The 15,678-nt window shown below is 41.1% G+C and overlaps 1 long non-coding RNA gene across 1 annotated transcript in view; it reads left to right on the top strand.

The window, feature by feature from the left end:
* The window catches only part of LOC311597794, an 82,627-nt gene that overhangs the window by 53,539 nt on the left and 13,410 nt on the right, over nucleotides 1–15,678 (top strand). Inside the window, exon 2 of the long non-coding RNA XR_014779353.1 lies at nucleotides 10,629–10,735. This is a non-coding gene — a long non-coding RNA (uncharacterized lncRNA). The remainder of the gene's footprint in view (nucleotides 1–10,628; nucleotides 10,736–15,678) is intronic.

Below are 15,678 nucleotides of genomic sequence, written 5' to 3'. Positions count from 1 at the left end.
GGTTTTTTGTTTTTCCATATGAAGTTGAGAATTTTCCTTTCAAGGTCTGTGAAGAATTGTATTGGTAATTTGGTGGGAAGTGCATTGAATCTATAGATTGCTTTTGGTAAAATGGCCATTTACACTATGTTAATCTTACCAATCCATGAACATGGGAAAGCTTTCTACCTTCTAATATCGTCTTCAATTTCTTTTTTTAGAGTCTTCTTGAGGTTCTTGTCATGTAGGTCTTTCACTTGCTTAGTTAGAGTTGCACCAAGAAACTTTATATTAATTTTGGCTATTGTGAAGTGTGTTGTTTTTCTAATTTCTTTCTCAGCCTGTTTGTCATTTGTATATAGGAGGGCTACCAATTTTTTAAATGAAATTTATGTCCAGCCACTTTGTTGCAGGTGTTTATCAGCTGTAGAAGTTCTCTGGTAGAATTTTGGGGATTGTTTTTATATGCATATATACTATTATATCATTTGCAAATAGGGACACTTTGACTTCTTCTCTTCCAAATTGTATCCCTTTGATCTCTTTTACTTGTCTTACTGCTCTAGCTAGAACTTCAAGTACTATATTGAATAGATATGGAGAGAGTGGACAGCCTTGTCTTGTCCCTGGTTTTAGTGGAATTCCTTTGACATTCTCTCAATTTAATTTGATATTGGCTATTGCCTTGCTGTATACCGAAGGAGAGAAACCTGTTCTTCAGGATCCCAAGTGTGGGATCCGAACGGTCTAGTAAGAGCACAGGTGATGTTAATTCACTAGAAGAGCAACCACCTCGTGCAGGAGCTTAATTGCTACCAGATGAAAAAGATCCTGTGAACAGACTCTGGGAGGAAATATATAAATGAGCTGATTGGAGACTTGGGATAGAATTGGCTGTTCATTGCTGCCCTTCAAGATGCTCCTAGAGAGACCTGCTCAAGGGAAGGCTTCAGAGCTCTGGCTCCTGCTGAGGCTCTGGGGTCTGGTTACCCCAGGTTCCAGTGGAAGAAATCCTGTGGATCCCAACCAAAGAATTGTTCCTCGGAACTGATATCCTTAAGGTTCTGTTGTTGTGTCAATTAATCCTCATTTCCTACTGTTTTGGTTAATCGGGTTATAATTTATGTAGACTCAGTAATTAAGTTGTTAATAAAATATTCTGACTAAGAAAATTGAGTCTACAGTATGTAGCCTTTATTATGTTTCAGTATGTGCCTTGTATCCCTGATCTCTCCAAGATTTTCATCATGAAGGAGTGCTGGATTTTGTTAAAGTTTTTTTTTTGTATCTAATGAGATGATCATGTAATTTTTTTCTTTCAGTTTGTTTATATGGTGGATTACATTGACCATGGTGTATGATGTTTTTGACATGTTCTTGGGTTTAGTTTGTGAGTATTTTTGCCTGAATGTTCATGAGTAAAATTGGTCTGAAATTCTCTTTCTATGTGTGGTTTGGATATTGGGGTGACTGTGGCTTCACAGAGTGAGTTTGGCAATGTTCCTTTTGTTTCAATTTTGTGGAATACTTTGAGGAGTATTGGTATTAGTTCTTCTTTGAAAGTCTGTTAGAATTCTTTGCTAAAACCATCTGGCCTGGGGTGTTTTTTTGCTTGGGAGACTTTTACTGACTGTGTTTATTTCCTTAAGGGTTATAGGACTATTCAAATCATTTACCTGGTCTTGATTTAACTTAGGTAAGTGTAGTCTATCAAGAAAACTGTCCATTTCTTTTAGATTTTCCAAGTTTGTGGTTTTACAGGCGTTTGAAGTAAGAGATAACGAGACTTCGGATTTCTCAGTTTGTGTTGTTATGGCCCCCTCTTCATTTCTGATTTTTGTTAATTTGGATATCTCTGCCTTTTAGTTAGTTCTGCTAGGGGTTTGTCTAGCTTGTTGGTTTTCTCAAAGAACTAGTTCTCTTTGTTTCTAAGTTGTTGATTTCAGCCCTGAGTTTGCTTAGTTCCAGCTGTCTACTCCTCTTGGGTGTGTTTGCTCCCTTTTGTTCTAGATCATTTAGGTGTGTTTTTAGATTGCTACTATGAGAACGCTCCCATTTCTATAGGAATACACATAGTGCTATGAACTTTCACCTTAGCACTACTTCCATTGTGTCCCATAATTTGGGTATATTGTCCCTTCATTTTCATTGAGTTCTCAAAAGTCTTTAATTTCCTTATTTCTTCCCTGACCTAGTAGGTGGTTATCGAGTACAGAGTTGCTCAGTTTCAGTGAGTTTGTATGTTTTCTTTTGTTTCTGTTGTTGTTGAAATCCGGCTTTAATGCATGGTGGTCTGATAAGATATAAAGGGTTACTTTAATTTTCTTGTATCTTCTCAGGCTCACTTTGTGACCAAGTAGATGGTCAATTTTGGAGAAGGTTCTATGAAATTCTGAGAAGAATGTATATTCTTTTATGTTTGGGTGAAATGTTCTGTAGATATCTGTTAGGTCCATTTCATTCATGACTTCTGTTAGTTTCAGTATTTCTCTGTTTAGTTTCTGTCTCAATGACCTTTCCCTTCATGAGAATGGGGTGTTCAAGTCTCGCACTATTAGTGTGTGGTAATCAATGTGTGATTTAAGCTTTAGTAATGTTTCTTTTACAAATGTGGATGCCCTTGTATTTGAGGCATAGGTGTTCAGAACTGAGACATTAACTTTTCCCTTCAATTTTCCCTTCGATGGGTAGGAGGTGTCCTTTATCATGTCTTTTGATTAATTTTGGTTGAAAGGCTATTTTATTAGATATTAGAGTGGCTACTCAAGCTTGCTTCTTGAGTCTGTTTGTTTGAAAACCCCTTTTCCAGACCTTTGCTCTGACATAATATCTATTTTTTTTGTTGCTAAAGTGTGTTTCTTGTATATAGCAGAATGATGGATCCTGTTTATGTTTTCATTCTGTTAGCATGTGTTTTTTTAAATAGGGGGAATTAAGTCAGTTGATGTTGAGAGATTTTAATAACCAGTGGTTTCTAGCTCCTGTTATCTCAGTGTTGGTGACTGAAGAGTATTTGTGTGTTTCTCTTCTTTTGGTTTTTGCTGCAGTGGAGTTATTTATTTCCCGTCTTTTCTTGGGTGTAGTTTACTTCCTTCAGTTGGAGTTTTCCTCCCAGTATCTTCTGTAGGGCTGGGTTTGTGTGTAGATATTGTTTAAATTTGGTTTTCTCATGTGTGGTGCCCGTGCCACCGCGGTACTGAGTTGAGGGTGAGGGACTGCGGATTTAACTCATGCACACACACACACACACACACACACACACACACACACACACACGCACGCGTGTGCACACACACACAATAACACAGCGGGTCCTTCGTGCTAAGAGAGCAGCAGCTGCAGCAGCAGCCGAGGCAGCGGTTTATTCTTCTCTCCAGAGTTCCAAAGAGCCTTCTCATAGGCAGCAAAACAGGAATCCTCCTCCCAGGTGAAATCCCTCAAGAGGTGATTGCACACAGGAGGACAAGTCTAGAGGAAGGGAGGGGTGCGTTCTCAGAGCAGTAAACATGACTGGCTAACCAAGATAAACACAGACATGGAAGCTGCTAGAAACAGGACGTGAAACAGCAAGACAGACAGGCAGCCCAGTCGGGCCTGGTTCCTACACTCATGGAATATTTTCTCCACTATGGTAGTTGAAAGTTTTGCTGGATATAGTAGTCTGGGCTGACATCTGTGATCTCTTAGGGTCTGGAAGACATCAGTTCAGGCCCTACTGGTATTTAGAGTCTCTCTTGAGAAATCTGAAGAGATTCTAATAGGTTTGTCTTTATATGTTACTTAGCCTTTTCCCCTTGCAGCTTTTAATATTTTTCTTTGCCCTGTCTATTTAGAATTTTGGTTATTAGGCTGCAGATGGATTTTCTTTTCTGGTCCAATCCATTTGGTGTTCTGTAGGCCTCTTGTATATTTATAGGCTTTTCTTTCTTTAGGTTGGGGAAAATTTCTTCTATGATTTTGTTGAAAATATTTTTTGGGCCTTGAAGTTAGGAACCTTCTTTCTTCTATTCGTATTATTCTTAGGGTTCATTGTTTTCATAGTATCATTGATTTCTTGGATGTTTTGTGACAGGATATTTTAGATGTAATATTTTCTTTGACAGATGTATTGATTTCTTCAATTGCATGTTCTACACCTGAGATTATTTCCTCTATCTCTTGTAATCTGTTGATAATGCCTACCTCTGTAGTTCCTGTTTTCTTTCCTAAGTTTTCTATTTCTAGGATTTCCTCAGTTTTTGTGTTTTCTTTATTGTTTCAATTGCCAATTTCTGGTATTGAACTGTTTAACTCATTTCCTTTACCTTTTTGTTTGTGTTTTCCTGTATGTCTGTAAGTGATTTATTCCTTTCCTCTTTAAAGGCCTCTAACTTGTTTGATAGTATTCTCCTGCATTTCTTTAAGGAATTTATTCTTTTCTTCTTTAAAGATCTCTATAATCTTCATAAGCATAGGCTTAAGATCATTTTCTTGTGTTTCAGCTGTGTTAGGGTATCCAGGGCTGTTTGCTGTCAGATATGTGGGTTCTGGAGGTGCCCTATTGCCCTGGATTTTGTCGATTTTGTTCTTATCCTGGACTTTAGTCATCCAATTGTTTCTGGTACCTGCTGGATTTCTTGAGACTGTGGGAAGAGTCCTGGGCAGGAGGCTCGATATTCCTGGATCAGTTCTCCTTGGAATGGTGGATATGGTTGTGGACTAGCTGCTGGATCTTAGGGAATAGATCCAGTCTCTTCACATGGCTGTGTCTCAATTAGACCCATAGGCAGGGGATTAGAGTGGGAGTGTCTAGCCTGTATGATCCTGAGGACCATTACGTTTCCTTAGGAACCCAGGTGCCCTCATCTCAGCTGGGGAACTCCCAGAGTAAGCAGGCCTGCTGCTCAATTGCCCCCTGGTCTCTGAGCTCAAGCTGCCAAGACACCAAGTGAGCTGGGCTCCACCATCTTGGACTGAGGTCCTGTGTGTCCCTGAGGTCTGAGATGGGTGGAGACCTGGACCATGGCCTGGGACCATTTCCCTGGATCCTGGGAGTCTGGTGTCCAAAGGCTGGAACCCTGTGCCCCTGGAACCCAGGATGGTGAGAATAGCTGGGTGAGTAGAGGCTGGAACTGGCATTTAAGCACCCATGGGCTTTTTCTCAGCTGGAAAACACAGACATTGTTGTTTTAGAGTTCAAAGCATGGTCTCTGGCTTGCTCTGCAGTCACTGTGGTCTTGCAAGCACACCATGCAAGCTAGGTGCCACCACCTTGGATCCACTGTCTGAACATCTCCTTTTAAAGCTTTTATCTTACTTGTATGTAAAGGCTGTGCATCAAAAGTTTGGCCACAGTGTGTAAATGCAGAGAAGTGAAGAGGTCTCTAAGAGGTGGGGCCTTTGGATAGTTTTTAAGTCATGGCAGTGCATTCTTGGGTATATTTTGGGACTCTGGCTTCCTCTTTTTTTCTTTTGTTCCATGTCTAGGATTAGAGTTCTGCTACATTGTTGTTCCTTGCTGTGGTCCCAAAAACACGGAGCTAACACAACATGGACTGGGTCCTCTAAAACTGTGAGCCAAAATAAACTTTCTCTTATTCTAAATTAATTCTCTCAGGTGTTTGTTGTAGTGATAAAAACAGATACTTGACTCTTCAACATCTGTTGGTTGTGCAGCAAAACTAAAGGCCAACGTAGAAAGAAAGAAATTTCAATACTATTGAGGTTTATATTTCACAAAACATCGTGTTTGTCTTCATTTATTATGTCTTGTTTATATCAGCACTGTTCTTTTAGAGCCTTTACATGGTCTTAAAATTAAATTTATTCAAAAGCATTTAATGTTATTTCATACTATTATACATGGTAGCTTCCTAAAATTTAATTTTCAATTGCTTGTTTCTAATTTAGAGAAATACAATTGATTTTTGTGAGTTGACCTTGTATCTAACAATCACATTAAACTGAATCCGTTCTAGCCATTTGTTGAGTCCTTTGTATATCTAAGCACAAAACTACTTTGTCTGCAAAAAACTTTTGTTTTTCTTTCCAATTGTTACAATGATATCTATCTATCTATCATCTATTTTTCTATCTATCTATCTATCTATCTATCTATCTATCTATCATTTCTCTAATCTATTTAACAATTATTTTAATGTAATCTAATATTGGACAGACATAGTAAGCATGGACATCATAACATTGTTTTTATATTCTCATCATAGAGAGAGAGAGGATATAATAGTCCAACATTAGGAATGATAGTAACTGATTTTTTTATAGACATATTTAATCCAATTGAGAAAATACCTATTCTTACAGGCTTGCTAATGGCTTTATTTATGGTCTACTGTTGCCTTTTCTCAAATACTTTTTCCTTATGATCTGAGTTCATTGCATGTTCTGATCTTTCATTTTGTTAATGTGGTGAATTGCAATGCCTCAGTTTGTCTGCACATTTATAGCAGATTGTCATAGGCTAGTATATATAAAGAACGAGAATTTCTTCTCACTGTTCTGGAAGCTGGAGTGTTCAAGATCAAGGTGGCAGCCTTGTTGGTGTATACTGACATGGTAGAACATAACAGGTCAAGGGAGAGATAAACCACTCCTGCAGCCCATTTCATGGCAGCATGCTTCACTCATGAAGGTGGAGCTCCTATGACTGGCAAGCCTCTCTTGGCATACAGCAATCTGGTGCATTGGGAATTAATTTATACCAAATATATTCTGGGGGAGATCTATTCAAACTTATATATTAAATTATATATAATTTGCCTTTTGAATGTTAAACTGATTTGCATTCCTAGAATAAATCTCACTGTGTATTGAGATATGATCCTTTTGATATATTGCTGAACTGATTTTTAAATATTTTATTAAATATTTTTCTTTCTGTTTATGACAAATATTAATCTGGAGCTTCTTGTAGTACCTTTTCCTCAATGTTTGCATTGGTTTTATAAGTCAATCTGGGAAATATTTCCTCTTTACACACTGAACAGGTTTGAATGTTGTTGCAATTATTTCTTTCTTAAAATTTTACTGGAATTCACTAGTGGATTCTGGTCCTAGGATATTCTGTAAATCAACTTTCAATTTCTTTAACAGAGTTATATTCTCAAGGGATCTTATTCTTCCTGTGACACTTTCTCCAGAGTTCTGTCTTTAAACAGTGTTGCTCAGGGACTTCCTCAAGTGTTCTGACATAAGGTTTTTCATATTGTTCATTTAATTTTGCATTAGCATCACAGGACCTACAGGTCAGTCAAGATCATTTTTTCTTTCCAAGCCTTTTTGGCCTTTACTCATTTTAAACAAAACTAACTTTGGCTTTGTTGATTTTTCTGTCCTCTGCTCTTTCCCTAACTCTGTGAGCTTCTTCTTATCTGCACCTGCTACTTCCCTTAGTGTCCATGGCTCACTTTATTATTATGATTCTAGCTTCTTCAGGAAAAAAAACTTAGCTAATTGACTTTAGATATTTTATTTGAAGCAGCTATGTGTCACTTGACTATGGCAAAAAATTATGATGTTGTTGTTGTGTGATCTCCATAGTGTGCCCATACACAGACCAGAATGGTACAACGTCATTAAGTGATGTAGTCTTATGTGATAACTATTATATATATGGTATGTGGCTGGCTAAAACATCATTATGTAATACTGACTATATACTATATAATTTTCTTTTCTCTGTCTCTGTCCCTCTTACCTTTCTTCTTCAGTGTCTCTCACTAAACATGGAGCTCACCAACTGGACAGACTGGTTGGCCAGCAAGCCCTAAGGATTTCCTGTTTCTGCCTCCCCACCACTGGGATTGCAGGCATGTGCCACTGAGTCTAGCTTTTATGGGAGTGCTGTGGTTCTGGACTCTGGTCCTCATGTTTTCAAGGCTGGTTCTTTACTGACCGAGCCATCTTCTCTACTTTGCAGAACTTTACCTATGTCCTGCTTTCCTGGCATCCTACAGATTTCAATGTTTCACATTTTGCTATCACTGAATTTAAAACAGTTTTCTGTTGTGATTTCTTCTTGAGTCCATGGCTTACCAACAAGCATGCTATGTGATTTTCAGTTATTCATGGATTTTTCTAGTTTCTTTATTGATTTTGAGTCTGAATTTCCTGTAATCCCACTGCATGGGGACAATTCAGATTCTTTCAAGGCAAAGAGCCATTTCTTTTGAAGTAGGCTTCATAGTCATTTAATAGGCATAAAAGGATGCTACTGTTTTCACTACCTTAAAAAGTCACTGATGAATATTTTGAGTGTTAGATCCAATGATATTTTTCATTTTTCATATTTTATAGGCTATTTTTAGGGTTCGACTATATCCTCAAAATCATGTGCTACAGACTTGGTTGTCAGCTGGTGATCCTCTTGGAAGGTGGTAAAACATTAGGAGGCAGAGCCTAGCTGGAGGAAACAGATCACTAAGGGTGTTTAGGAGTAATCATATGCCTAGATTCTTCCTCTCTCTTTCTTTCTCTCTTCTTGCTTCCTCACCTTGAGGAGGGACCAGCCTTGCTCTGCTCCATGTTCCCCACTGTGATGTTCTCCTCCACTCAGGCTTCAGAGCAGAAAAACAAGCTGAGCATCAGCTGAAACCTCTGAACCTGTGAGGCAGTAAGCCTTTCTTCCTTCACACTGGTTCTCATGGGCATTTTGTCATAGAGATGGAAAGCCGACCAACACAAGGTAAGTTTGAACAGTGAGGAGATCTTCTGTGATATTTACACTGTGGTTTAACAAAATGGACCATATTTAGAGAGAGGCTGAGCTTTAGGGAGCTGTGCCAATGAATAGGCCATTCTTTCACTTTCTTGTGAAAGTGCTGGGTTTTGGGCAGGAATACGGAGGAGTAAAGGACAGAAACATTTGTTAAACTTCAGGTTGTTAGGATGTAGGTAGAAGTGTGCTTCTGAGCCTGTGTGCAGACTAGGCAGAGGACAAAAGAGATGAGGGTTTTTTTTTCCTGAGGTGTGGATTGTGGTAGCCCAGGAATGAGTGTTGAGAACAATGGTGTGTGTGTGTGTTTGTGTGTGTGTGTGTGTGTGTGTGTGTGTGTGTGTGTGTGGTGTTTCTAGGCACCTTGTTCTTTCTGCCCAGGGAAGCAAGGCAGAGTGAAGGTGAGAGGGTCAGGGCTGGAGTGCTTTCTCTGGACTTAAGGGGAGTGAAGACTTGAATGTGAATCACCACTTGGTTAAAAATGAAACAATAGCATGTGTCTGTTTGGGAAGACTTAAAGGATTTAAAAATAGGGAAAGGTGCTGCATGAAAGGGAAGGAAGGGTAGGATAAGGGAAGCAAAGCCTACACAAGAGGGAGAACACAATCAAAGGAGAAGGTTGGAGACATGTACAAATAAAAACCAGTTTCCCATCCGTCACAGCCTTGCCCCGGCTTATTTTCAGTGCTTGAGCAGGAACTGTCACGGGGACTTTGTGTTACATCTGTCAAAACTGTCAGGTACTTCATGCAATGGTTTGAGAAGGGAAGATAAGTCTTTGGCGAGCAAACATCCTTACTTTATCTTAAAAATAAAGTTGATGTTCTTCCATAAAAAAAAAAATTAGTCAAGCGCTAAGAAAGAAAAGATATATCTCTAAAGGCAGTTCCTGCCTCTAATATGTTAGTCTATTTCCTTTAGGTGTTTTCTGTGTTTTAGTTTTTAATGTGAATGGGCCAGCTACTGAAATAACTATGTGCTAATCTCTTTTAAAACATTACTTATTTTAAAAACACACATCTTTGGACAGGGGAAGTTGCAGAGTGGGTAAAGTGCTTGCTGTGAAAGCAGGTGGGTCTGATTAAAACAAACAGCTCCACGGGCATTCTGCTGTGCACCTGTGACCTCGCACTGGGAGAAGCAGAGACAGGAGATCACTGGCCAGCCGGTCTAGCCTCAAGTTCTTTGAAAGATCCTGTTTCAGAAGAAAGGCAGAGAGAGAGAAGCTGAGGAAGACACCCAACATTGACCTCTGGCCCCCTACATTCCCATGCACATGTAATACACATATAATATTCACAGACATATACACACACCACACACATGCACATAAACACAACAGAGAGAGAGACAGAGATCATGATCATTCTCTTCATCACATCATAACATCAGGAAATATAAAAACATTAAATAAATATATAAATATAAAGTATATTACATTTTAATATTTGTCTATTTCCTGGTTTTATGCTATGTACTATATAGTTTATATTATGTTTATATTTTCTCTTTAAATAGAAAAGGAAAGATTGCTAATAATTTCTTCATTCATAGCTTTATGTTTTCTTGAGAATTAACTGATTGATAGTTTTATACCATGTTATCCCATGTGTGATGATTTTTAGGATTTACTTTATTCACTGAGTCATTTCTCCAGCCTCCATGTGGTGGCTTCAAAGCATGGACCTGTATCAAGTTCTATGTATAGGGTCTGTACTGTTGTCTCTCTAACTGTGATCTATATCAGAAACTCCTTAAACTTTTTGAAATATTGAATTTGTATTTTTCTACTTACATTATTTGCCCTTTACTTTAAACAAAATGTACTGTGTTTTACTATTCTTTTATATTAATCTGTATTGTTTTATTTACATAATTTTCTTGAGATGGAATATCTGTAGATTTGTAATATTTCCTGGAAAGTTCTTATTTTCAGTCTTGATGGCACAGGGGCTACCGTGAGGACAGCCGTAGGATGACTGACAAGCTGTGGGAAATGATATCCCATAAATAACATCCACAGGTCACCTTCAGTTGCATCTGGTAAGTATGGAAAATTCAGCAGGCACTGTGCAACGGCATCATTGGCCTGGAAATGTGGGTTTTGGCTGTTGTGGAAATGTCTTTAGGCAGAGACTGTAAAGGAAAAATTAAATTTAGGCCATCTCAAAGCTTCTGAGGTAGGACCATTAGACAAAGAAAGCCAAATATGATTGTAGCCAAGGGAAGGGTCCCAACTGTGAGAACATGCAGGCTCTGTGGGTTCTTGGGTCCCTTTACTTGAGATGAACAAGCAGCCTGTAAGGATTTGAGGCAAGGTGGTACTGTGTCAAATGAGTAGTCTGAGACCACCTCCTCTCAGTGTTCTATTGAAAGTGGGACAGGGAAAGGTGGCAGTGGCCCTGAGATGTTAGAAGGCTAACTGAAATAGCTAGGTGCCCCACAGTCCACACACACTGAGAGATCTCTCGAGAGCAACTCATTTGGTTATTCAGGCTGACACATCTCAAGGCCTGCAGTCAGGAGCTGAGGGCAGAAGACAGCTGCTGGCAGCTGTGGTTCCAGTCTCTACCCACAGGTCTGAGACCCAGTAGAGCTCGTGGTTTAAGCTCTACCGTGAAGGTGGATGGATGGAGACACAAGAAAAGCCAACATTTCAGTTCAAGCTCAAAGGCAAGAAAAGACCATATCCCAACTGAGGCATTCAGGTAGAAGGCATTATTTTATTAAAAGAGTTAACTGTTATTAAGTTCTGACTAGATCTTCAACCAGAGGGCTGGGCTCCACCTACATCTAAGAGGGTCATCTGTTTTTTTACGACCTACTGATATAAATGCTGATACTATTCAGAAATAGCCTTCCAGACATGCTTGGAATAACACTGACCAGATGTCTGAGCCTCCTGAGTAGCCCAGTCAGGTTGGCATATAGTACTAGCTGCCCTATACGAGCATGTTGGGCTAGAAGTGATGTGAAGATGAGGGGCAGGTGATGCTTTCAACAGAGACACACAAGGCAGAACTGACTCTGACACAGAGGAATGAAGAATTTCTGGCTTACAGTATGATTAGCCAGGTGAATGGCATTACCTTTTGATGTCAGAGATGCTCTCGTGGCTTAGCAAGCTAGAGAGTGAAGGCTTTCAGCTCACCCTGCACTCCAGAAGTCAGTAGCACTTTTAAGTGGAGCAGTGTCAAGTACACAGCTTGGAGTGAGGAATGAGACCAGCTGTTCCCTGACAGATGTTTTGTTTTTGACCAAATCTCGGTGGACGACTTTTCTAAAACGGAAGGCACCACTTCTGGTCTACAAATTTGCTTTGCTGTGGAGTTGGTTTTCTGGTGGCCACAACCTCCAGATAGATGTTGGAAGACAGGACCTGGCAACACCCAGGGTGGGACGGATGCAGTGGAGGTGAGAGAGCCCAATAGCTTCTTTATCTCCAACAAGGACTCAATCAGAACAGCAGCAGCTGTGTATATGGCTCCCTGGCCCAGGTTTTGCAAATGGCACCTGGGAGAGACACCGAGTCAGGCAGAACGTTCGCTTATTCTCTTCAGTTGCTGAGGCTCTATTATTATGTTGCATTTCCAGTAGGCTCATATTAAACAGAATGGCCCAGATGTTTTAAAAGGTGATAACGTAGGAGAAGGCACTGTTTTTAGAGAGAAAGGGGGATAGCATGAGGCCCAATTGTCCAGGCGCTGACCGCCATGGCCTGAAAACAGGTTCCCACCCGGACCAGTCTGGATAGAGGACCAGTCTAGGTTGTGCCCCTGGAGGTTCCATCCCACTGAGCCGTGGCCGCAATTCAGACCACCTTCTGGACCCCCATGGCAGTCCAGATTCTTCCACAAGTGTGGGAGTCCTTGCCTGGTCATAGGGATTGCGGCTTTATCTGCTTAATTTTCCAGTCCCGGACCACTATGGTCCGCAGACATGTTCCTGCCTGGATCAGTCTAGATAGCGGACCAGTCTCGATTGCGCACTTTTGGCGGTTCAGTTCCACTGAGCTGTGGCTGCAATTCAGACCCCCTTCCAGACCCTCAGGGCAGTCCAGCTTATCCCACGAGCGTGGGAGTCCCTGCTGGGCCATGGGGACTGTCCTGCCAGGGTCCTATCAGCCCAATTTTGCAGGCTCAGTCTGCTGATGTCTACTGCCTGGCTCCAGCCGGACCTGCCCAGACTGCGCTGCACACTGTTGCTGGGCACCATGGGCTTCGCTGCGGCCTCCAGGGCTTCCCATGGACTGGGGTCAGGCAGGTGGGGGTGTCCGAGGACAGATGCACTTGTTTCCCTGAGACTTCACCAGGCCATGAACTCCGGTGTTCCACCTTCGCACACACTGCGCCTGGGCTATAGAGGCTGGCTGCAGTCCACAGGTAGGTTCTGTTCCAAAGCCTGGAGGGTGGGTTCAGATCCTTCGTGGGCTGTTGTTTGACCCAGGGCCAAGCCCGCCTGTGGTCTGCACTGTGCGGGACCCCACTCACCTAGTGTTCTCCAGTTCTTGCAGTCTCTGGCTCCCAATCCGGTCCCTGGTCTCCATGCCGTAGATCGGATACAGTGTATGATAGGCGCTCCGTCTTGGAACTCTCCTGCTGAGCCATATCTGCAGCCCAGGATAAACATGTGTTAACGGAAGCTCAGAAAGCCAGGTTTGATTTCCCCAGATGCTCATCATTGTGCATCGTGTGGTTAAGTTTCCCACTTTCTGATTAAAAAAAAAATGATGCACAAACTGATGCACCAACCAAGGACATTGCAAACAGGCAGGGGGCCTAGACCCCCTGATAAGGTGTAGCCAATGGACATCTCATTCTCCACATGGGGAGGTAGGATGGGGAGCATGGGACTGCCTCGGACAAGAACTCTGGTGCCCTAGATTTGATCACTGCCCCTTAGGGGAGAGGCCCCACGGGAACACAGAGGAAAGGGATGCGGGCTATCCAGATGAGACCTGATAGGCTGAGGTCAGATGGTAAGGGGAGGAGAACCCCACCTATCAGAGGTCAAAGGGAAGGGAATAGGTCCGAAAAGGGAGTGAGGGCGAGAACAGGAAGATAAGAGTGAAGAGATTACAATCAGGATGTAATGTGCATAAATTATAATAAAAAGAAGAAGAAAAAATGCTGCATGAAAACTGGTGTTATAAATTAAGAAATTTAAAGGCAGAAAAGGACAAGGGATAATAAGAACTGAAGTCTTGGGAGTGATGATGCGGCTCAGTTGGTAGACTGTGTGCCTAGCACGCATGGCATCTTGCTGTGTAGCTCAGCTGATCTAGGGCGTACTACTCAGCTAGGCAGCTCTGGAACTCGCATACTCCTCCCTCCTCTAGGTGCAGACACTAGAGGCATGGTCCATCACATTTAGTTTATATCCTTTGCTTTTTCAGTTTACACTTTGATAGATCCCCTACTTAGCACGAATCAATCCTTTTGCTTTACCAGAGGACTCAGAGTTAAATAAATAATATTGTGGTATATTGATATGCTTTTTCAAAGCAAGAAACTTGACATATATATATTTAAATATCTTACCAATTGTTTTAGTTAGCATACCAAATGATGGAGTCCATTCTGGCATCCCCTGTATGTGTGTCCACGTACTTTGCTTACATTAACCCTCACAGTACTTACTTTCTCTTCTTTCTCACCTGTTCCCTTCTTCCCTACAAACAGACCCTCCTGCATTTCTGTATTTTCCAAGTGAAATTCTTGTTATTTGTGTAGCATCATAATAACTGACTACCTTCTTGCCCGTGGGTGCTATTCAGCACCTGGACCTTTCTGTATGCTAATAGTGTGTGATGTCACTTTCCTTCTAATTCATAATTACTTTGTCTAACTAGTAGTTTAGAAGATGACAGAATGTAGCATGAAGCGATGTGAATTGAGTCAGGATTTCTTCAGTGAGAATCCAGTGGGACCTAGTACTGTATTTGTTATTTTTTTTTCTCCTAGGGTCTTTGATTTACAAATACTTTTGGTTGGTTTGTTTGTTTTTGTTTCATTTTTGAGACAGAGTCTCTCTGTGTTAGCCTTGGCTATCCTGCACTCACTTTGTAGACCAGGCTGGCCTTGAACTCACTACAAACACTTTTGAAAATAGTTATTTTTTCCAAATATAATTTTAAAATATGAGACAAAACCCACAGGTACCATTTTGACCCAGTGCCAGTCATTCAAGTGTAAGCCCAAGGCTGTATTTTAACTTTGATTTCCACCAGCAACACCCTTTGTTCCCTCCCACCCTGCCTTTTCTTCTTTCTTTCTTTTTTCATTTGTTCCTCTCCCTTAAAAACAAAACACACAAACAAGACAGGCACCATGTTCAAAGCATTTGACCAAATATGTAGTGTCTTTAATCTATTGCTGCCGACATACCAAAAACATCTTTTTGGGGGAGGGGCTTTTTTTTTTTTCCTTCAAAACAGGGTTTCTCAGTGTAGCCTTGGCTGTCCTGGACTCACTTTGTAGACCAGGCTGGCCTGGAACTGATTTCCATGGAATTGATTTCTCATGGTTCTGGAGGCCAGGAAGTCCAGTCCCAAGGTTCTTACAGATTAGTGTCTGGTGCACTGTGTCATTACTACACTCTGCACTCTGTGTCTTTAAATGGTGAGTGGATAGAAGAGCAAAGGGAATGAATTCAGGGTCCTTATGAGAAGCCCCAGGCACCTGTCTCTAACTTCTTCTATAATGACATTGACCCCGTCTGTGAGGACAGACTCAGTCACTCACCAAGATGGGAGCTACTTAATACCTTCCCCCAGAGTCCCTCCTTTGTGACATCACCACATCATAATTCAAGATCTAACATATAAATTGTCAGGGAGATGTAGTCTCAAACCACAGCACCGAGGGAGCATGGCTATGTCTGTAGTATGTTGTTTAGCGTTTAAGGACGTACATCTAATGGGAGTACAACATGCCAGGGTAAACCAAGAGACGGACAAACTCAGTATGTGCTAAACATGAAAGCAT

This window comes from Acomys minous, assembly GCF_964271855.1.
Source record: "Acomys minous genome assembly, chromosome: 5".
Lineage (NCBI taxonomy): Eukaryota > Metazoa > Chordata > Mammalia > Rodentia > Muridae > Acomys > Acomys minous.
Note: the sequence above shows the minus strand (reverse complement) of the source record. Positions and strands in the feature narration are given on the sequence as shown.